The sequence below is a fragment of the Homalodisca vitripennis genome, chromosome 6, assembly GCF_021130785.1.
Source record: "Homalodisca vitripennis isolate AUS2020 chromosome 6, UT_GWSS_2.1, whole genome shotgun sequence".
NCBI classification, from domain to species: Eukaryota; Metazoa; Arthropoda; class Insecta; order Hemiptera; family Cicadellidae; genus Homalodisca; species Homalodisca vitripennis.
The window spans coordinates 90,052,820-90,075,912 of NC_060212.1; the positions used below are offsets into that span (position 1 = coordinate 90,052,820).

General features: G+C 33.0%; 1 long non-coding RNA gene across 1 annotated transcript; it reads left to right on the forward strand.

Annotated features, from left to right (window-relative positions):
* Positions 1-14,227: 14,227 nt before the first annotated feature.
* Positions 14,228-19,308, forward strand: LOC124365229. Its single transcript, XR_006922717.1, has 2 exons — positions 14,228-14,490; positions 18,958-19,308. It is a non-coding gene; the product is annotated as an uncharacterized LOC124365229 (long non-coding RNA).
* The last annotated feature ends 3,785 nt before the right edge of the window (positions 19,309-23,093 follow it).

The window sequence follows — 23,093 nt, forward strand, 5'->3', positions numbered from 1 at the left end:
CGGACAGCCCCTCGTAGCCTTCGCACTAACACTTGAGGGTTGAAACAACAACCCTGTCCGTGAGCAAGGCCCCTATCCAGTCACAAACCTGACCATCAACGCCACGTCCCGAGACCGCATTGATAATCGCCTGAGTGGCTGTATTATCAAAGGCACCTTCAATGTCTAAAAAGACTCCTATAGCTACCTCTTTTGCCGCCAGCGTCTTCTCAATCCTGCATACCAATTGATGCAGGGCAGAGTCGCATGACTTTCCTGGAGTGTAGGCATGCTGGTTAGGATGCAAAGGTCGTTCCAGAAGAGCTCCCTCCCAAACAAACCTGGCAACCATTTTCTCCATGGTTTTGAGAAGGAAGGAGGACAGGCATATCGGCCTGAAAGACTTCGGCCGATCCATGCCCGCCCTCCCCTGCTTCGGTATGAACACCACTCTGGACACTCTCCAGGGTAGTGGGATGTACCTGAGAGCCACGGAGGCTCTGAACAGTCTGCACAGCTGTGGAAGGAGAATGTCCAATCCCCGCTGCAAGCAAACCGGTCTCACCCCGTCGCCCCCAGGAGCCTTGTAAGGATTGAATGAGTTAATAGCCCACTCAATCCTACTGAAGGTAACAATACGGTGCGCCAGACTCCACTGCGAATGAGTGGCGCGACCCGCATGTCTCCCCTCACTTTCGGGTGGTTGTTCACCCTCATGAACAATACAGTCCGGGAAGTGTGTTCCCATCATGTCTTTCAGAACTCCTTCCGCCTCAGTAATGTAAACACCTTGATCGTCCTTGAGACTACCAAGCGGCGAGATGGGATTCTTTGCCAATAGCTTTTGCAGCCTTGCACTGCCCTGCACACTGTCAATATCGGTGCAGAGCTTCTTCCAGGCTAACCTCTTAGCCGTACGAACCTTGCGGTTGTACAGTTCAAGAGCCTCATGGTAGGTGTCCCAAGTGCCCCAAGTTTTGGCTCTCCTGAATAGAGCCCTGAGCCTCTTCCTCAAAGAGGCCAATTCAGAGCTCCACCAGGCTACCTTAGAACTGTTTTTGTTAATAATCGGGAAGCTGAGATCAAAGGAGCCGACAATCGCAGAAGTTAGACCGTCAGCAGATTCGTCAAGCTGCGCCGCGCTGTGAATCCGTTTCCCATTAGTGGAATCAGAATCCAGCCGTGCCCTGAGGTTTTTCCTTGTATGATACCCAGTTTGTGTTCCTCTGATTCCTATACTGAACTTTTTCCAGCATCTGTTCACCGATCTTAAAACAGATGTGAGCATGATCAGAGAGGGAAGGCTCGTCAATTCGAGTTATGGCCAGGAAGAGTGCCACTGTCTTCAGCAGACGGGATTCTGGCCGGGCTGCAGCGGTGGGCACTGCAGAATTGGCACTCTGATACAGGAGGATGTTTTGCATATGATCTCTGATCAGATGTCACAAAAGTTTTCCTTTGACAAACCCTTTAGGATTATTTTGCCCTCAAGGGATGATTGGTCAGAGGGGAAGCAACCTCTTCCACCAGCGGAGCTCGAATGGTACACAGACGGCTCTAAAACAAAAAGCGGTACAGGCGCTGGAATTCTGGGAGTGAGACCATGTAGGGAGCTGGTGGTTCCTATGGGTCCGTATCCGACAGTCTTTCAAGCGGAGGTCGCAGCCATTATGGAATGTGCTCGTGAGAATCTTCGTCTGCGATATAGGGGCAAGACGATTAACATTTTCACGGACAGTCAGGCAGCGCTGATGGCGCTGGATTCTTGCGCAATCAAATCCAAACTGGTTTGGGATTGCTATCAGACCGTTTCCTCCCTTGCCAGAATCAACAATGTAACCGTTTGTTGGTTTCCTGGTCATGGGGGGATTCCTGGGAACGAAAGAGCTGATGCTCTGGCCAACCAGGGCTCAGCAACAATTATGACGGGCCCTCAACCATTCTGCGGTGTTCCAAGGTGTGAATCCTCTAGGGTTGTCTCGAAATGGATTCGCGCGGAGCATGGGAGAAGGTGGAGGTTGCATCCGGGTTTGAGAGTGAGTAGAATGGTATTACAGTCACCTTCCTCCAAGGTGGCCTCGGACCTTCTCTCATTAAACAGATCAATGTCTTCCAAGGTCATTGGTCTCATTACGGGGCATGGTCACCTGAAGAAGCATCTACACAAGGTTGGTATCCTTCAGGAGGATCCGCTCTGTGGAAGGTGTAATGAGCAGGAGGAGACTGCTGAGCACCTGCTCTTTGATTGCCCAGCAATAGCAAGAGAGCGGTATGCCATCTTTGGTAGCTTGAACAGGGGTGGCGAGTTTTCCCAGGAGGACTTGATAGGTTGTTTTCGGCGGTTTGTTGAACTGCTGAAGTTGTAGACTGGTAGTCCTCATGGTGTTTCCGGGGTGCGCAAAAGGCCCTTGAGGCTTAAGTGCATGGCAGTAGGCCGCCCCAGAGAAAAAAAAACTCCCTTAAAACCAACCATCAGACACGTATATGAGGCTTAAATCAGGGTCAGTTATCAATATAATAACCATGAAAATTCCGATATTCTGTCTTTGTCTATTTGTATGATATTCGGTTTTCTATACATTAATCTAGGAAAGCATAAATTGAGTAATAATTTAGTTGGGTATAATATACGGTATTTAACCGTTTTCCGGATTTAACCGGATTTCTTTTTATTTTGAACTAGCGTGACTGATGTATTAAAAAATTCGTTCTCATGAACAATTTCCTTTATCGAAGCCAGGTTGTGCAAACTAACTCTCATTTTCTAAACTACAAGTAGAAACTGCATTCTTATCAATAAATTTATTCCTATGTTTAAAACAAATATTTGAAAATGGTCAAACAGTTATAAATTAACAGTTAAAACGGGGTCTCTTTACATCTTAGGTTCTTAAAAAATGTACAAAGCTGCTTAAAACATGTAGGAATGAAAAATAAATATTTTATTATTGACTATTATTTAAAAACTATGGCTACTAACATAGTTTCTTAACATTGTTAGGGAACGCCCTAAAATGAGTTTTCCCCATTTTCTATATACTAAGTAGTAAAAGATACAAAGAAGAATTAAATTTTTTAATTGAAAATTCTATTATAAAAATGAATAGAACATTTATATTTGATGTGTTTATATTAAATAGGGTGCGTGACGTCCTTGACGTCTGTGAGATGCCTGGAGGCGATTGATTCCACGAGAGTGTTGTTGTTGCTGAGTCTCCGGTGGAGCCTACTGTCTCGCCTTCAAGGTCAGAGGGATCGGCTAGGCGGCCGGAAAACTGGGGCGATGGCGATGGACGCTCACACGGTTAGCACACGTCAATGTCCGTTCTATAAACACGGGCTTTGAGGAGCTGTGTTCAGTTGTCGAGGATTTTGCTTTTGATTTTCTGGGTGTCACTGAGACATAGCTTACACATGCAGTTTCTTCTGATTGCTTCAGGATTCCAGGGTATGGCTTGTTGCGCAGTGATAGACTGCTGGAGATCGGTGACCGTGGTGGTGGTGTTGCTCTCTATGCAAAAAATGAGTTGAGTTTAAAGGAAATAATTCTTGACAATGTCGATGATAGAGTTGAGTATGTTTGTGGATCGGTTTTGTTAAGAAGTTTCAAGCTTTGTGTATGTGTTGTATATAAACCACCAACTGTTCCTTATTCTTGTTTGAGGTCGATCTTCCACTCATTGTTTGTAGATGAAAATTCCAAGCTTTGACGGTGTGGTTCTATTAGGAGATCTGAATATTAATCTTCTTGAGTCTGATAAATCTGATAGTAAGTTTTTATTAATTATTCTAAGTTCTCTGAACCTTCGGCAGCTCGTAGAAAGTCCTACACGGATAACAACAACTTCTTCAGCCTTAATAGATCACATAAATTTAAATAATGAGATGGATGTCTCAAATATTGGTATTGTTGATACCTCGTCTATAGTAGATCATAGGGGAAAACCTATGACCGATCACAAACTAACTTATTGCGATATCCACACAAAACGAAGCCAAAAAAAAGAAAGATGTATTTCTTATAGAAACTTTAAAAAATTTGATACCTCAAGGTTTCTGAAATTGGCGGCTGAAGCCGATTGGGACAGCATTCTCTTGAAGGATGATGTTAATGATATTGTCGGCTGCCTGTCCGAAAACTTTATAAGAATATTTTATATATGCGCACAAATGGTCAAAAAGAAAAATAACAAAAAAGAGCTCCATGGAGATGTGATGCAATTAGGGAACTGACTAGGCAAAAAAATAAATATAAAGCTATGTGTATCATAGATAATAGCGTGGAAGCAAGAAGACGATACTGCGAGGCAAGAAATAAATTGAATGCATCTATAAGGAAGGCCAAAAAGAAATATTATAATGATAATCTGAACTTAAAAAACTCGAAAGCTTTTTGGGCTACTCTTCGATCCTCGGGTGCATGGGAATCCAAACAGGCAGGTGATGTTTATGGTTTTTCACCTGATGATTTGAATGACTATTTTTCTCGAATGGGTTTTGAAAAAAGAATCAGTGAGGAACAGCTGGAGTGTTATGAGAACAGTCAGTGTGATAGAATTAAAAACAGTTTTTCATTTAAGACCATTACCGAAAAAGACATAAAAAGAGTGATGAACAGCATCTCCTCCACGGCCTGAGGAGCGGACGGTATAAATATTGTGATGGTGAGGAGTCTCAGTCCTTTCTGTGTTGGTGCTATAACTCACCTAGTAAATAGATGCCTGGTGACTGGCTGCTTTCCTGATTCTTGGAAGCGAAGTATTGTCTTGCCTCTGCCAAAGTCTAACAATCCTTCATTACCCTCTCACTCCAGACCTATCTCGATTCTTCCAGTGGTCTCCAAAATATTAGAAAAGATAGTAGTTGAACAAGTTTCATCCTTTATAGAACAAGAACATGTCTTGCCTGAACATCAATCTGGTTTCAGAAAGGATTTCAGCACTTCCTCTGCTCTTGTGGATATTCTTGATGACATGTATTCTGCAGTTGATAGGAATTTCTGCTGTACCTTGACGTCTTTAGATTATTCACAGGCGTTTGACTCTGTCAATCACCGAATGCTCATCGCAAAACTAAAATTTTATGGGTTTGATGATGCCTCTGTAAGATTCTTTGCATGTTATTTAAGTAGAAGATCTCACATCACCAAAATTGGTAAGGATTCCTCTAACATACTGCACAGGTCTGTTGGAGTTCCACACGGCAGCTGCCTCGGTCCTATTTTGTTTTCCATCTATACGTCTGATCTTGCCGACACGATAAGGTTATGTTCCCTGCTGACGATTGCCAGCTATTGCTTCCTTATCCATCCTCAGAAGCAAAAAACGGCACTAACAAAAATTAACAATGATTTTTCAAAAGTGCTAATGTGGTCGGAAAGAAATGGGTTGGAGTTAAACTCAGATAAATGTACAATTTTTAATCTGAGATTTAATAATGCTGGCCAATCTCTTCCCGGTGACGTCATGTTGAACAACTCGCCCCTGTCTCTCAGTCAAACTGATAAGATTCTGGGTATTAAAATAGACTCACAACTAGAGTTTACAAGTCATGTAATATATATATATATATATATATATATATATATATATATATATCAGAAGGTCATTTGTAGATTGAGGATTGTTTGCAGGATGAGGTCGTTCCTGCCGGTGTCAGCTAAGCTCCAGATTGTCAAGTCATTGATATTACCTTTAATATATTATGCTCTCTCAGCATTTGAAAATAGTTTGACCAAAGAAAAATTATTAATTTTAACAAAGTTAGAAAACAGAGCCATAAGATTTGTGTATGGTTTGAGGAAATATGACCATATCAGTTCTTATCGTAAATTGGCTCAAATTCCATCAATACAGGACACTTGCAAAATTCAAATTGAGTCTCTTGTCCACAAGGTACTGACAACCAGTAGGCCAACATATCTAAAAAATAAATTATTTGCCCGGTCAATAATCAGGGAGCGTAAGACGAGACAGGATGCCCTGCTGGCGGTGCCGCGCGTGCGCCTTGACAGAGGGAAAAAGGGCTTTTCTCACTTCGGTCCCCAGCGGTACAACGGCCTGCCGCCTGAAATGAAATATTTAAGTATGAGGGCGTTTAAAGACAAATTTAAAATAATGTTAGCTTAAGGAATATTGTGAAGTTATTTTTATTGTTTGGTTGTATATTGCATGTTTAGTTTATACATGACCTGAGTTATTTTGTAAAACAACATCAATGTTGAAAATCGCTCGTGAATAAAGGCCTTTTTATTTATTTATTATTTTTTTATTTATTTCAAATCTATAGCTCGTTACATACTCGAGATGACTTGCTTACACGTACTATTTAAACTTACTACTTAAACACTGATATTAAACCCAACGTGATGTACAATAATATAAACGTATCATGTAGCAAAAAAATATTAAGAAATATGTATAAGTAGGCTTAATAATTTGCTCGAAACTTAATTTATACAAGAATGAATAAAATGATGCGTAACATTTCGTGTCAACTTCTTTCTTGTTCGACTGTGTGGCTGCCTATCTGTCCACAGGACATCTAGACCATGAAGTGAACTACATGTAACTATAAGTTACTAAGATTTGAACTTTTGCACGCAACGTCAGCGAAGCCAGTTACAAAATGTGGTGTGGCTTACTACTTATTATATATAGCAACTTACTATTAAAAATCTTACATGTTACAACAGTTCATCCCCAAAAATACCAAAGATATTTAAAAATATTATAAAAGTCATCTACGTGTACAGTTTAAAACGTATAGTCCAGAAGGTGAGACTCAATTTGCACAGTGTGTGGTCGAAATGGGAAGTTTTTAATAGGTTTACGAATATTACATAATAGTTTTTCTACACCTCATATTTTTCTTTAATTTGCACATTTTAAACCAATTATCGGATAAGTATATAAATGTTAATTTGGCCTCAGTTAACTATTGTCAATTAGACTGCGTACTTAGATCTTCTGTCTGTGGGTTGTTTTCTATTTCATATACAAATAAGTCATATCTGTTAGCGATATGAGTAAGAAAAAAATAGTTCGCCATGTCTGCAATTTTGGATTATCAGTATACGAATGTTTTTGTTCTCACATAACGTGTTGAATTATAAAATAAATCTATTGAGAACAATTTTAATGTAATAAAACTCAATATTTTATTTTTTACAAGGTTATAAATTTGTCAAACCAAGATTCCATTTTGTACATGCGCTAAATGATTGATAAGTTAACACCATATAAAACACTATTGCAATATCAACTAAACAGCACAATGGTGCTGTTGTTACATAAGCGTGTTGGTTTGACAGAGTTAATCACGGATAATGTGAACGAAATATTCACCTGTCACCCGCATACTGCTTTCCACCTGGTGTGTTCATGAGTCTGGCAACAGAAACTTTATAATTGACTCGAATAAACTTTTAAATATACTCAAAAGTAATGTATACCATGTGTTCTAGAATAATGTATGTTGCTATCATGAATTTGCTGTTTTATTTTGTAGTTTCCTGCTGCAGCTCAGACGGTACTCTCTCACGTTAAGAACGTTTAGGAAGCCCTACTTACAATAATAGTGACTCCAATGCTCATCAGTAAACTACGAAGTGCTAAGTTCAACATCAATTACTCGTGTTCTGCCGTCATCATTTGCTAAACTTTAAGTAGTTGCAAATCCTTCGTTTTTCCTGATTTCTTCCTGAGGATGTACTCGTTCCTCAAATACCTATTTTCAATCAAATCTCACGTTAGGTATAACATAAAACCGACACTGATACGTGTTAACACTTTTTATAGATGTGCCCTTGGAATATTTTCTGCTGTATTTCAAGAAATCAAATGATTTCCCTTTTTGTGACAATTTCACATATAGAAAGTGAAGAAAGAGAAAAAAACTAAGAATTCATTAGATTGAAAAGAGGACCTTTGTCATCCAGCATATACAAGTTAACGATACTAGCCATTTCGTTCAGCTTCGTGTCACTTAACTTCAAAATCAAAGTAACGCTATTTGGAGCTGATGTAACTTTTGTTTGTGTAGTTTCATTGTAATCCATTTTAATTCTTACCCAATCATCTCGTTTTTCTAAAACAAATTTGTCTAAAGGTCCAACAGTTCGATACCGGTTCTGAACTCACATTATTCAAAAAATCCGAGTATCTTTTAATTTTCATCATAAAGTGTTGCACTTGCCTGTGGATGCCCTAAGATATGTGGACGGGCTTTATAGGTGTTCCTGGTGTCAGAAACAAATCTGAGGCGTGTGTGTGACTTTACTCTATCATTACATACTTAGATGATGCAATACTTTAATCAGTTTTAATATTTGTAGGTGATAAGAACTATACTATTTGGTAATACTTAAAGGCTTCCGTTTCGGTGGATTTATTTAGAACCTCCACAGGGTGGTGGACTCAAATTTTGTAATGGATCACAGATAATTTTTTATTCATTGCCTTTACACTGTAAGTGGACTCCGTTTCTTATAGAACCTCGAACCGAGATTACATTCACTACACCCACTATCATTATATACTTGCTGGGTATTATAATCAAAAGTTGCCATAACATGGCCAAACTAAACATTATGGGCACCACAAAACAAAAGATATTATTGGCGAATTCATGATATTATGGTGTTTGGTTCATGTTAAACATTTTACGTAATAAGGTAAAAACAAGCTCATATCTGAAAGAAGTGATGGTCTTTGTCAAAACATGCCTTGCCAAAGGCATCAAAATTACGGAATTGGGTGCAATATCTTTGTAGAATCTTTTGACAAAGCGTTTTAAATGTTTAGGGATCTCTTCAAGAGTTTTGGAAAACTACGAAATACGATTTTTAATTGAATTCGAATCAGGGGATACAGGTCTAGTTCTTTTTTTTAATACGTTAGACTGCTACCCAAGTAATGAGAGATGTTGTTTTTAGAGTAGTTCAAAGCCGCTAAGAATTTGGAAATCGACTACCATCCTGGTACCAATCACTGATATAGAATTTCTTTCAAATTACAGTTTATGGAGTTCTTGAGAATTCATGTATTTTTAATGATTGTCTCGGGACGTCTTAGCAGTTTCAGCCTTATATTTCCGATGATGGTACGAATTAAATCTTTCCCCTCCCAAATTCTGAACTGAAAGTTAGGGATCGTATGGTTGTTGTCGGACCGATTTACGTATTTGTGTCGGACCGATTTGTGTGTGCGTTTCTCAGTGTGTGTGTGTGATTAATAAATTTGTGTTAGCGCATTGTATAGATATTGTTATCCTTTAATAGTAGCTTTTAAAAATCACCGATTATCAATTTATATACTAAGACAATAGCAATTATCATTGAGCTACAAACCTGAATTTTTATGCTTACATGTTTGCTAGACTGAAGTATAGCAGAAAGGGAAACGAGGTTCGACCTAGACTATAGGAACATTAAAATAATTCTTTATAACCTTCAAGCCATAATAGATTAGTTGAAACAGCTAGACAGTTCTATGACAGAATCCACTTTGAGATGGTTTTAAGCATCTCTTAGTTCAAAAGTCATAGTTACCTTGCCTTATTATTTTCCCTATTTTGTAAAGTGGACACACAAGTTTTGGTTTGAATTCATAAATCTATAAAACTTCTAAAATGCAAATGCAAATAATGGTTTTGTCTATGATGGGGGCCAATTTTACTTTAGTGTTATAACCGTTCATAGAGTTTCTGATTTAGAATCTGTTCTATAAAAAAATATATAGCCGTCCGGTTCAAATTCACATGTCCTTTAGTCAAATAGACCGATAGTGTACAAATATTTTTAGACTAGCAATTAGGGATATATGGTCTAAACTAATTAAAAGATTGAACTTTTCATTTATTTTTGGAACTTTCTTGCACAGTTTCATCAAGACTTGTTATGTGTTAAGGTTGTGGTCATAGCTATACATTCTTAGAAATTAGTTTCATATATTACTGCGGCGGCACACCACTACTATCCCGCCTTGTACCAAAGTCGGCACATTAGTGATGTCACATTGGATGTGTAAGGAAAATACACTTCTATTAACTACATAATAACTAGGATATTCCTTATAAATAAAAAATAAATAGTATTGCAACAGTAAAAGTAAATCTAGAATAAAAAATAAATTCCTTACAAATAGAATATTTTAGATTTGGCTTTTGGTAATAGAGTTATTTTAATTTCATAAAATTAAGACGTCAGTGCTTTAGACGAAGTCTAAATATCAGTATCATTGACAAATGTTACACTTATGCCAGAGAACTTTCATAAAAGCCATTTCATTTTGAGAAAAATACAACATACAGTTCAGCAATAAAAGTAGAAAGAGTATTTCCCTGGAAACATAATTCTATTTTCATGATAAGCCAATGTTTCTTACAGAAAAGTATTATTATATGAACGAAAACTACTAAAATATTAATATAAAATTATAAATTTAGATATTATTAAATTATTTTGAAGATACATATAACTACAGCGATGTGGTTCTAAGCATCCAACTCATGCTTTCTACTACATGTCTACCACATTTTGAACATGGCATTTGAATAATTCAGGTATTGCAGTTTATAGCACAAGTAACAGGTTTACTGAGTGCGATTCACTATTTAGTTTTCTTACCCTAACCTTTGTTTTTACTATTTATAACATTAAATTATAAAAACGAATAGGACTCCAAGATGTTGAAATGCGTAAATTAGTAAAGTTAAAAACAGATGGAGTATCTTGTAAAACTTAGAAACAAAAAATGTAGAAAAACTGTTTAAGGTAATATATAAGATTAAAAGCAATAGGTATTAACAAAGCATGACATTTTGCTGTGGCTGTTTCTAGTTTATACATAACGTTTAAGACCATGTATTCCAAATTTGTTTTATATCCATGTACAACATTTGCCTTTAGTCTGTTCCAGATTAAAAATATAAAAAGTATGGAAGTAACATTCAATCTGAAGGAGACGTAAATGTGGATTAATAAAAAGGAAAATAGAATGTGAGACATAAGAGGAATTTACATGATATATGTTGTCTTTGAAAATGTACATCTAAACTTTTAATATCAAAATAAGTAAGTAATTTACTTTACCTAAGCAATAATTAAATATAATTATTACCCAAATGTTTTAGTAATATCAACGTAATGTACATTTATGTTTGTAAATTAAGTTTAGTAGAAAGGTATATAGGAACTCTTGGTAAATGTATCAGAATATTTATTAATATATGGTGAGTAATTACTTAATGTTTTACACCTACAATATTAAAATTTTCGGTGAAAAGTTTAATTTTTGTTTCTCTTTATAGATTATCTATTCAAGACATTCCTTTAGCACAATTAAGTTAATAATTATGCGTTCAAATGAATAAGGTAATGGTTAAAAGTGGAAACTATTTGATGACTTAGATGGCTACAGTAAAACCTAATGGTCGAATATGTTATTAAAAGAGGTACGTACAAAATTATAAAAAATTTCAATGAAATTAGGGAAATGAAATTTTTGTCTCTCATACTTGGATATTATCGAATTTAAAATAAATATCTAGAAATTAGGTCAACTGTACAGATTTTATTTTTTTACGTGATGAATGAATTTCCGAGGAAAATTATGTTAAAGATAATATTATTTACACTTTTCTGATTATTATCTAAAAAAATTCGTCTTTAATTTGTTTCAGGAAATAAAAACCAGAACATGACTTTAATACAGAAAATGAATAAAGGAAATTGTAAATTATAAAAATGATATAAATGTACGGAAGATTTTATACTAACGAGATTATATACCATTTCAAAATAACGTGACATAATATTGCCCTAAAAGATAAGTATTAAATTTTACGTCTGCCTACTGATGATTCTAAGAAATACTCATAGTTTTATATATTACACATTGCTTAACATGCTACTTTTTAGAATACAAATGTCACGTAAACAAGTTAAACATCTTATAGTATATAAATGTGAGACAAGAGGAATTTACATGATTTATTTTTCTTAAATTATTCATCTAAACTTTCAATATCAAAAGAAGTAAGTAATATACTTTACCTTAGCAATAATTAAATATATTTATTACCCAAATGTTTTAGTAATATAAACGTACTGTACATTTATCTTTGTAAATGAAGTTTAGTAGAAAAATATAAAGAAACTCATGTTACATTTATCAAAATATATATTTTTACTTTTTTTACGAGTAATTACTTTGTGTTTTACACCTTCAATGTTACAATATTTCGGTAAAAAGTTTAATTTTTGTTTCTCTGTATAGATGATATATTCAAAATATTCCTTTAGCATAATTAAGTGAATAATTATGCGTTCAAATGAAAAAGGTAATGGTGAAAAGTGGAAAACTATTATGATGACTTAGATGGACACAGTACAACCTAATGGTTAAATATGTTAGTAAAAGATGCACGTACAATTATAAAAAATTCCAATGAAATTAGGGAGTTACATTTTTCATTGTCAAATGAAAAATGTAATGGTTAAAAGTGGAAACTATTTGATGACTTAAATAGCTACAGTAAAAGAGGTACGTACAATTATTAAAAATTTAAATAAAATTAAGGAATTACGATTTTTTTTGTCTGTCAAACTTAGATGTTATTGAATTTAAAATAAATATCTAGAAATTAGGTTAAATCTACAGATTTTCTTATTTTACGTGATGCATGAATTTCCGAGGAAAATTATGTTAAAGATAATATTTTTTACATGTTTCTGATTATTATCTAAAATATTCGTCTTTTAATTTTATTTCAGGAAATAAAACTAGAACATGACTTTAATACAGACACGAAATAAAGGAAATCTTGAATTATAAAAATGATATAAATGTACGGAATATTTTATACTACTGAGATTATGTACCTTTCCAAAATAACGTGACATAATATTGCCCAAAAAATAAGTATTATATTTTACGTCTGCCTACTGATGATTCTAAGAAATAGTCATAGTTTTATATATTACATATTATTTAACAAGGTACATTTTAGAACATAAATGTCACGTACACAAGTTAAACATTTTATTGTATATAATATAAAAAGAACCATGTATTCTTTTAATTCATTTATATCTGTGTACAATAGTTGCCTTTAGTCGTTTCCAGATTAAATATTTTAAAAATATGGAAGTTATATTAAAACTGAAGGAGACGTAAATGTGGACTATTAACAAAGTAAAATAGAATGTGAGACAAGAGGAATTTACATAAAAATATAAAGGAACTCAGGTTACATTTTATACAAAAAAATATATATTTATATAAGGCGAGTAATTATTTAGTGTTTTACACCTACATTGAAACAATTTTCGATGAAATGTTTAATTTTCTATTTATAGATTACCTATTCAAGATATGACTTTAGCAAAATTAAGTGAATAATTATGCGTTCAATTGAAAAAAATGATGGTTAAAAATGGAAACTATCACGATGACTTATATGGCTACAGTAATGGCTACCTAATGGTCATATATGTTATTCAAAGAGGTTGTTGGTACTGTTATTCAAAATTTCAATGAGTTAAGGGAATTGTTTCTTAAACTTGGATATTATTGAATTTAATATAAATGTCAAGAAATTAGTTTTAACCGTACAAATTTTCTTATTGTACGTGATGGTTGAATTTTAAAGACAAATTATGTTAAAGAAAATATTATTTACACGTTTATTATTATAAACTAATAACATTTATCTTTAATCTGTTTTAGTAAATAAAACACAATAAATACCGATGTTTTTATTTTTATTTATTGTGTTTATAAATTTATGACATAATTTGCTAATTAAAAAGTCAGTGAAAACACATTGGTTAGCAGAGTGAAACGCCGCCAACCGCATCAGAATACGACGATCCAGTCAGAAAAGGCAGCGCATAATGTACTTTACAATGTGTACCTAAAACAACCCGCCATTTCTGATTGGATAAACCTTTTGAGATGCGGTTTTGCGGTATTCCACTCTACTAAGTGAGCTCTTTCAAATGAGGTATCACTCGACCCATGCTTCAATTTAAGATTTCCATGTTTTCCTCTATGGGCCGTCCCCCCATGGTTGGGCATGTCATGGTAATAGCAAGGAAAAATAATTTACATAGCCATATGACACTGTGCAAAGTTTATAGATGTTATCTGCTATGGTTTTTAAAATATTAAGCCGTACCCATACTTTTCAAACACCCTGTATATTACATATTGCTTAACAAGATACTTTTTAGAACATAAATGTCACGTAAACAAGTTAATCATTTTATTGTATAATATGTAATATAAAAAGAAACCTGTATTCTTTTAATTGTTTTATATCAGTGTACAACAGTTGTCTTTAGTCTGTTCCAGATTAAATATTTGAAAATGATGGAAGTAACATTAAATCTAAAGGAGACGTAAATGTGGACTATTAAAAAAGTAAAATAGAATGTGAGACATAAGAATTTACACGATTTATGTTGTCTTTGTTAATCTAAATCTAAAACTTTTAATGTCAAAAAAGGTAAGTAATTCACTTTACCTAAGCCTTATTTAAATATAATTACTACCCAAATGTTTTTGTAATATCAACGTAATGTACATTTATGTTTGTAAATGAAGATTAATTGAAATGCATATAAGAACACATGTTAAATGTAACAGAATATTTATCAATACAGTGTGAGTAAATACTTAGAGTTTAACACCAAAAATATTACAATTTTCATAGAAAAGTTTAATTTTTGATTCTATTTATAATTTATCAATTTCATATATCCCTTTATCAAGATTAAGTGATTAATATTACATGCAAATTAAAACGGTAGTGGATAAAAGTGAATTATATTATGGTAACTTATATGGCTACACTAAAGGATCTTTTTTTACCTACAAAATTATTTAATATCATTGTTACCTAAATGTTTTACTAACATTACCGTAATGTACATTTGATTTTGTAATTCACAATTTTTGGAAAGGTATATAGGAACTCAGGTTTAAATGTAATAGACATTTATGATAATATTTATAAATACATGCTGAGTACATTCTTAGAGATTTACTCTATTAAATTGTAGGTGAAAAGTATATTTTTTCTTCTCTTCAAAATTGATCTACTCCTGATATGCTAAGAGCAACGTTACATGAATAATATTGCATTCAAATAAAAACTGTATTAGATAAAAGTGAATACCATTTTGATGGCAACTATCCAAAGTAAATTTCTCAGTCAAGTATGTTATGTAAAAGAGGTAATTAAAAATATTATAAATTTGAATAAAATTAGGGATTTACAATATTATTTTTCTCTTTAGCTAGGATGTTAATAAATGTAAAATACATCTCAAGAAATTAGGCCAACAGTACAAATTCCTTCGTTTACGTTATAGATTGGTTTTATAGGAAAATTATGTAATAGGAAATATTGTTTATACATTTCTAAGTATTTCCTAATAAAGTCGTCTTAAATATGTTGCAGTAAATAAAGCCAGAACATTTTTGTTATAATATATACACAAGAACAAGGAAATTTTTACACCTATAATAACCTGTGTTATACCTTATACCGGTTGATACCTATACCACGTGGACCTATACGTGCTAAAGCCAACCATTAGATCCAATAGACCATCATGTTATTCACATTAAATGCTAATTACACATATTCAGTATTAAACATAGTTTTATAGGAATACTTTTTCATTAATTTACTTATTTTAAATCTTGTTGTTTATTGCCTCCTACACATTATTTATAGAAAACTTTCCGACGTAAAATTATGTCTAATAAATCGAATTAATAGAACTCTCTGAACAATATGTTTTATTACCTTGAACGAGAAGTAAGAAACTCATGAAATTTAATCTTACAATTGAAACTTGTACACTAAACAAAATGATCACAAAATCATCAATTTAATTTTCAGCACAGCTGATTACTCACAATAACAACTAAACATATGATTTATTAAAATAAATTTCACAACTTATGGTAAACGCTTGTGGTTTAATGGGACTAAATTATCTATGGTATCATCTCATCTGAAGGTATCCACATCAGTTTATCATCAGATAAGTGTGGATTATTTTTGATAAATATTATCAATATTTTTTAGAATTATTATAATCTGGGAAACTTTTTCCGACGTCTTCATAATATTCTTCCTCTGGCTTTGATTAATATTAAATATGAATTAATCCAATTGATCCAACCGTTGTTTGAATAATGTACTTTTGGTACTAAAACAACGAATTCCTGTAATACACGAAACAAATATCCTATTTCTTATGTAATATAAACAAATTAATATACTACCGTTAATCATCACCAAGTTTCAATGTTGGTGTAACGATGGCACAAGAATTAATTGAACTACACATATTATTGTCACTCTACTTAACTGTTTTATTTCCCCTGATAAGTTACATGATATATAGTAGTGATTATATTTCATATTACGTTACTCAGTAAAAGGGAATATTCCATAAAATGTTCATAGCATACCCTTAAGAATGAAAACAAACAATGTACTTATTGCACTCTTTCTAGAAAATAGACAAAATTAAATTTGATCTAGAAATAAAATCAAGTACACTTACGTCGCAAGGAATGATACTAAACCCCGCATCCAGTTTTCTTTTATTCATTGACGTCAGGAACTATTTTTATATGCATGCTATCCTTTACTATCGGTTAAAGGTAATCATCACATGGTGGATAGTCAGGATATATGGAGCGTTAGTACAATGGTACATCACAACTAGTTATCGACATGTACACGTTTGGTCAAGATAGGTTCGAACAATTAATCGCCCAATGATGCATGCACCTTCACGTAGTTTGTTTACGGCTTATCACTGCAATAACCATAAATAACCGTCTCAAGTCACTGTTGTTGTATCAAAAAGTAGGTTCTAATACCTTCACCGGTAGTAATATTCAACAAACATTGACTCATAATGAGTCACTCTCATAGAGACGAACAACTATTTGGTTTTCAGAGGCTAAGATTATATTGGGTTAAGTTAGTCGACAGGTACGGTTTTGTCAAATAAGGCTTTATCGCTTAATGTGAATTTATTAGTAATGTTATGTTGCGTAATCGAAATTTCAGCCAACACCTGACAGCTTTCCAATCGTATTGTTTCTGCGCCAATCTATTGATTGGAAAACTTGAAAGTGATAAGGCTCTAACCCTATATTACGTCTCAAGATGAACCATACTTTTGTTTTTTGGAATTCCTGTTTCAAAATTATAGCTCCCACTTTATTTTCAAATGGCTTTGCATCAAGGATTGCTGCAAAAGAGCAATGGTCAATTCACATATTCCTGATCTTGGGCGTCCTACCTACATTTTCTTGTTTAATAGTTGATTCAGTCTTTAAAATATGTAGACGCGATAAAATTTTAAACAGTTTAAACAGCTGAGTCACATGCAGATTTACTTTCAAACGCGTTAAGAATCAATTTTGAACCGAATACTTCCCTACAGATTGATACAAACTATATTTTCACTAACAAAAAAACGACCAGCCTTTATATAGGCTAACCAGTAAAATCAAAAACAACCTATTATTGTTTTTTGAGTGAACATTGCTGGACCTGATCAACTTTTAATACTAATATACTACTTTTTGTTACCTAAATAAATTCTCAATAGCAAGAAACGTAGCAGAATTTCAACAAAACTAATTTGTAATTCACTGATACTTTTTAGCTAGTTATACTACTGTATATTCATAGTGAATAATCTGGAAAAAATATAAACTAATAAATAATTATAAATTACAACATAATAATAGTGTAAATGAGAGCACTTGACAGTCTTTAAAATCTTACAATTATGTAATGTTATAAACGGGGAATTTGTTTTATTATTGGATTGTTTTATTAAATTGTTTGTTATTTTTGCATATTGTTCATATCTGCTTACAACTATACATATTTTAAATTACAAATAGCCTACCACATAGTACAAAAAATCCTTTTGTTTTTTAGAATGATTTTTAAAAATTAATATCAGTGTTATTATAATAATTTATTTCAATGTCTGCAGTTATAATTTTTTGCAACAAAGCGTGTATTTAACTTTTACAAATTTTGAGTTTCATCTTCATTTCGAATGAAGTTTAAGTATTTCGTTTTTATACAAATGATATATGATTTTATCCTCTACATATTAAGTTTTATAAATTTAATGCACTTCGTAATAGAACGAAATAATACGCCAAAACTTGGAGGATGATGTCGTTATGTTTTGCCAGCAAGGTTTAACTAAACTTTCTTAGGCTCACATAGTTGGTCCCTTAAGAGGCACTTAGACTGCGTAATCCAGCTCTTAGACACACAACCCCTGAACCCCTCTCGTGTTGCTGTGGGGTCTGGGAGCACTTTACTCTTCACGTATCGCAGATATACGCTCTAGAACACCAATAGTATACTTAGTATCACCGTGGTGGACAGATAGGTAAAGGAGTTTGTATTTGCGCACGTTATTGTTTATTTTCACTTAAAATGGTATCGTAAGCCTTCTTTAAATGCAAACATTTTATAAGTATCATTTGTGCTCAAGAGAAGAATTTCATAATTTATTACAAACAAGTTTAGTAAAAGGCATGTTTTTCAAGGATTGCTTTAAATTAACTATGTCTGTAGTGTTATCTATATATAAAAACCAACTAAACTATAGTAACAATTTTACAAATAATAAGTCAAAATATTACGTTCAATTCTATAAGGAATGTTCTCATAGCTCACTATCAGCAGTATATGGCAAAATTATTGCCCCATAAATTATATATAGAAACCCATAAATATACTTGGTATCACCATGGTGCGAAAATGGTTGAATGATTTTGTATTTGCGCAAGTTATTGTTTCTTATCTCGTCCTAACAAATAGTCGTCTCGATACTGTCAAAAAATCATAAAATTAAAATTTTAAAAGGTATAATCCGGACTATACTTAAGTGCACGAATTTTGTTACAGATAAGGAAGCTGTTGGAGATATGCTGTGAAGCAGCCGTGGATATAGTTACAATGAGAAAAACGAAGACAAAAACGCATTACCTTTAGCATATCTTAGGTTGTTGATTGAGATCGTCAAAGGCTTACAAAAAAAAACCCCTGCTACGCTTACCGTACATTTAAACTTCTGCCAGAGATCTGCAGTCTATGTATCAAGAACAGAAATCATCAAAAATACAATAGCCACACAGGCACTGGATGTTGAAGATCCACCATAAGAATCATCTGAAATCCCCAAAAGTATATTATTATAACTTCTAGTTGGTTCCCTCACACACTTACTATAAAATAAATTTAAAATCAAAAGATATAGTATTAACAATATTTTGTATTTGTTTATAATTTAATGCTTTTGTTTATAATTTGTTTTTGGCATTAGTGTATACTTGAAAATGTAGCAGAATTACTCCAATTATCTAACGTCTATAGTAACGTTTTACAAATCTTAACAACACATTAAACTTCTTTCCTCGACGATTTTGGTCCGTGTAAACACCATTAACTCCAGCAGTCAGATATGTTCATATAATAAAACCAGAGAAATGAAGGTTGCATATATTTAGGATATTTAATAAACAAATATATTGATATATACAAATGAAAGTGTGCTTTATTGGAAGGTCGAACTGTTAAAACGTTAGATGATTCAGAGCTCTCAAGGCGCGGGCTTAATATTTTAACTTCAAAATTATTAGCTGTGCTGATCAAGATCAAAATCACACTGTAACAGTCTTGTCCAGTTTAATACTGACAGAAGCTGATTGAATTTCAGTCAGCTTCACATTTCAACTGTAGATTACGAAGACACTGACCTTAGGAGCCATTATGACATTTCTAAGTTTATAGGACAATAACAAAACGATAACATGGACAAATAAATACATTTTTAAACAACCTGAATATAAAAATTTACATTTTAACATGTTACATAATAACACATGTAGCCTGATGAAATATGATATAGACTATTTCTTGTTACCTCATCTAAGCCTGTTACGTGACACGTGAGGGAGTGACATACTATCCACTACATTGTATAAATATATTAGTAGTAAATTTTGTGTTGTAAATACCAATGACAACTTGTTTTGTCTGGTAGTAGATATTGTTTTCATGACTGTGTCCTAGGATTAGGGAGTTTTGATATTGAGAATGAGAATGCAAATCCATCACTTTCTCTTACGATGTTCTCCTCCAATATGAACAACTAAATGGTTTTTTTTATATGTCTACATCAAGTGATTTTTTGTTTTATTACCATTATTACTATACAAGGTATATTCACAATGTATAGAAAACAATAAACTCTTAGGAAACACATTTCATTAGCACATCTACCTAGGTGCTAACCTACTTCACTTCTGTACATAGTTGCCGTTCACTTGTAAGCATTTCTCGGACTGCAGTTCCAGCTTAGTTAACAATTGTGCACACAAGCTCACCGCCTTAAATTTAAACGTTGTCCACCTAACCACTGTCAAGTACATGAAGAGGAAGTAGTCGCTAGGTGCACGGCCAGGACTGCACGGTGGGTGGTAGTTTCTCCTTGGTTAATGCAGCAGTGTGCAGACACGTGTTGCCGTGAATGAGGATTACTCCAGATGACAGTTTCCCACTTTGTTTTTTGTTCTCGATTTTGTCTCTATGAACTACCAATAAAAACCGTTAATATTCAATATTATAATATCAAATTTAATAGTTTATCCCAAAACAATTTAACAGCCTATTTCTCAGTTTAGTTTACAAATATTTTATAGGTATTTCATATTTCTAAGGTGTTTAATATTAATTAGTTATAAGTGAAAGAGTTCTACATTTTATTATTTTTCCATTATTCAAGAGAATAAGCTTCAGGATTATAACTTATAAAACTTGCAGATTAAAATGGTGACAAACCATTATGTTCAAACTTTTTCTGATTTTAAATATGTTTCATTTCTCTCCCGTTGAAAATATTACTAAAGTGTGCAATTCCAATTTAACAGTTCGACAAGACAAGCTGACAAGCACATTGGATAGGAGCCAAGTATTTCTAGTCTTTTAATGAGATAAAGTAGCCGTATTTTACATATGTTGGACAAACTAGTCTTTTATAATTTTACGTTGGTCTGCAGTACATGATTAACTCATATATATATATATATATATATATATATATATATATAAATCAGCCACAGGATATAAACCAGCCATAACAAAATAAGCAATAAAACTTTTATTCATCGACAAATACTCTGTAAACCTTTGTCTATGTTTTGGATCAGTAATTAGTTTGTGAGTTAGGAGGATTAGGATCATCTAGGTTAGAGCTTTTATACTAGTAAAATATTTTCTTTTTTTTGTTTGGAACAGAACAAACTTTTAGATAGCCAAATTGTTTTTAAAAGTATTTACAGACGCAGAGAAAATCAACTGAAATCTTTTTTGTCCAGCAAATACAAAAATTTTACTTACCCATCATAATAGATGTATGATAAAAACCTCAACAATTTTGAACAGTGCGTTGTACTAATATTCGGTTTCCACTAAAATACTATTAAAAATCACAAATAAAGAAGAATATATTTATGAAATTTGCACTGCTAGAGTTTCAATAAAATAATGTTAGACCGTACAACATTATTTTACATACTGTTTACTAAAACATCACAAGTATACGGCCAGTTCTGCTGGAAAGCATAATCTATAGCAACCTGATATCAGGTGATCGTGCCGAATTTTACTTAGACAGCTGATTGTATAAGTTGTTATAACAGTCCAGACAGATGATAAGAAGTATTTGGGAGTGTGGTGATTGATTCCTAACCTGGCTACTGAAAATCGATCAGTGCCTACTAATGTGTAGTTTGAATTTAAAAAATACTAAATAAGCATAATCATCTTAAAATAACAAAATAATTAAATGAAGTTTTTGAGTACACCATTACTTTTCCCTTAATTATACTATAATAAACTTTTATTGTCATAGGTTCTGAAAAAAAACTTATTTTATTGATTCTTTGACAAATAGTATTAATTAAATTTCGATTCGTTTAGAATTCACCGTGAAATGTGCATGATTGCCCATTATTGCTATACTAATAATATGATGTATCATTAAACTTGAAACAAATATACAGCAATAATAAACGTGATTGGGGACGATTGATTTATGACCTCATAATGTCACAGAGAAAAATTCAATTTGATTAAATAATTTTTAAAGCTCTATCCGCTAGTAGAGGACAGACATCAAAGTATCGGAGACCAGAAGTTGTCTATTTTCCATTACAGATAATTCTTGCGATTTGTATTGTGAACAAACATGTTGCTTGGCATGCAATTACATTTTGTAGCCAGCCAAATAGCTCCCTTACATTCAAGAAAGGGACATTCGTCACTGAGAAAAGTTCGCAAGACCTACATATAAGTACAAGAACAGCCTGCTACTAAGTTTAGTAACGTTAAAACATAAATATCAGGTAATTGTATACTATATATAAAATAATTCATACTGGAAAATTTCAAGTATAATTTTTGCGTGTCGTCTTCTAAAAATATGTTCGAATTGGTGTTACACAAACAGTTAGTGTATTAATTATTTTTGAGTCTGACAAACAATACAATTACAATGTTATAGCAAACTTCTAACAGTACCGGTACAATAAATGTTAATATCAAAATGTTTGTAAAGTATTTAATTTAATAAATTCTGAGTAAGTTTTATTTGTGGGGTTTTCCTGTATTATGTGGTCTCGTATAGCTCTGTGTTGTCTATGTTTAGGTATAAGGTTTCAACACAGAACCTTTTTCCAAACCCAATTCCTTCCGCTGTCAACGGGTTATCATGTGACAATAATAAAATCAAGTAAGTTTTAAATTCATAGTAGCAAGGGTTGGTAAGTAAATTTGGTAATTAAGTACGATAATAAAAAATTTGTTGAAAGAATAAATAGCCCTTAGTACAAATCTTACAAGAAAATTAGTAATTTTATTATTAATTTATTTTCTCAGAAAGAATTCAATTAAATTCTACAAATTTTAGATTCGTTGAGCTTTAAGGAACGGATGAAGATTAAGACATTCGTGCCAACTGTCACCAAACAGTTTGTTAATCT